Below are 2,066 nucleotides of genomic sequence, written 5' to 3'. Positions count from 1 at the left end.
AAGTTTAATATCAGCGGTAAAAGCTAGAAAACTGTTGAGTAAAGGATGTGAAGCTTATTTAGTATCTGTAGTAGTTTCCCAAGATAAGAAAATAAAACCTGAGGATGTACCTGTAGTACAAGAATTCTTAGATGTGTTCCTTGAAGAATTACTAGGCTTACCGCCTGATAGGGAAGTGGAATTAACTATTGAGTTAATTCCTGGTACTGCACCTATATCCCAAGTACCATATAGGATGGCCCCAACGGAGTTGAAAGAGTTAAAAGTTCAATTACAGGAACTTGTGGATAAGGGGTACATTAGACCCAATGTATCACCTTTGGGAGCGTCAGTCTTGTTTGTTAGGAAGAAAGACGATACTCTTAGATTATGCATAGACTATAGACAGTTGAATAAGGTGACCATTAAGAATAAGTACCCATTGCCTCGTATAGATGATCTCTTCGATCAGTTAAAGGGAACAACGGTGTTCTCTAAGATAGATTTAAGGTCAGGCTATCACCAGTTGAAGGTGAAAGACACAAATGTTCCTAAAACTGCATTCAAAACTAGATATTGACATTTTGAGTTCCTAGTAATGCCGTTTGGACTGACAAATACTCCTGCGGTATTTATAGACTTGATGAATAGGATATTCCATTCTTATCTAGATCAGTTTGTGAATGTATTCATAGATGGCATACTAGTGTATTCCAGTAGTGCGGAAAAATACAAAGAACATCTAAGGATGGTATTACAAACTTTAAGAGAAAAGAAGTTATATTCCAAATTTAGTAAGTGTGATTTTTGATTAAATCAAGTCATATTTCTTGGGCATATAGTTTCAGCTGATGAAGTTAGTGTTGATTCCCAAAAGATAGAAGCAGTAGTTAATTGGGAATAACCCCTGAATGTAACCGAAGTACGCAGTTTTCTGGGTTTAGCAGGTTATTATAGGAGACTCGTGGAGGGTTTCTCTAAGATAGCCCTTCTATTGACAAACCTGACCAGAAAAGATGTGAAGTTTGAATGGTCGCAAGAATACAAGCATAGTTTCCAAGTGCTGAAACAAAGGTTAGTATCAGCACCAGTATTAACTCTACCTACACCAGGTAAGGGGTTTGAAGTTTATTATGATGCATCCCAACAAGGGTTAGGATGTGTGCTGATGCAAGAGGGAAAAGTAGTAGCCTATGCTTCACGACAGTTAAAGAAGCATGAATGTAATTACCCTACACATGACTTAGAATTAGCAGCAGTTGTGTTAGCTTTAAAATTGTGGAGACGTTACCTATTTGGTGAGTGATGTCATATATTTACAGGCCATAAGAGTTTAAAGCATATCTTTGATCGAAAGGAACTAAACCTAAGACAGAGAAGATGGCTTGAATTGATTAAAGATTATGACTGTACAATTGACTATCACCCAGGTAAAGCAAATGTGGTAGCTGATGCCTTAAGTCGAAAAACTAGATCAGCTAGAGCTAGTATTAATTTAGTGAAGGGTAGATTGATCCATGAGTTGTATAATGCTCGGGCAGCATTATCAATCGGTCGAAAAAGAGGATTACTAGCCTTATTTCAAGTGCGTCCTACTCTTGTAGAAAATATTCTACATGAGCAATTAAAGGATTCTGATCTTCAGAAGTTAGCTGAAGAAGTGGATAAAGGATTGAGGACAGATTACCAATTAGGAGCTGATAAAGTGCTATTAAAAGAAGGTAGAATATGCATACCTAAAGATCTACCAAGGAAGGTAAGTATGAATTTGAGTTATTCTCATTTAAAGTTTGAGATATAATTGTTATGTGGTAGATAGTTTGGTTCAACATCTAGCTTAGAGATAGCTAGGTGAGGTATCATTGGATAAACTAAGGAATTGATATCAGAGTAGCGCAGTGGAAGCGTGGTAATAGACAAGGTTATAGGATGTTACAACAGTGGTTGTTGTGAAATCTTAAAGCAGAGTTAGTTCGAGTAAATTTCGAGGACGAAATTTTCTTAATGGGGAAGTAAATGTTAAACCCGGATTTCTGTTTTCCTTACTTAAGCAAGTGATAAAAGTAATTAACTAAGTGAAAGTTAAA

The sequence above is a fragment of the Benincasa hispida genome, chromosome 5 (assembly GCF_009727055.1).
Source record: "Benincasa hispida cultivar B227 chromosome 5, ASM972705v1, whole genome shotgun sequence".
Classification (NCBI taxonomy): domain Eukaryota; kingdom Viridiplantae; phylum Streptophyta; class Magnoliopsida; order Cucurbitales; family Cucurbitaceae; genus Benincasa; species Benincasa hispida.
The sequence above is the reverse complement of the archived record's forward strand: the minus strand, read 5'-3'. Positions refer to the sequence as shown.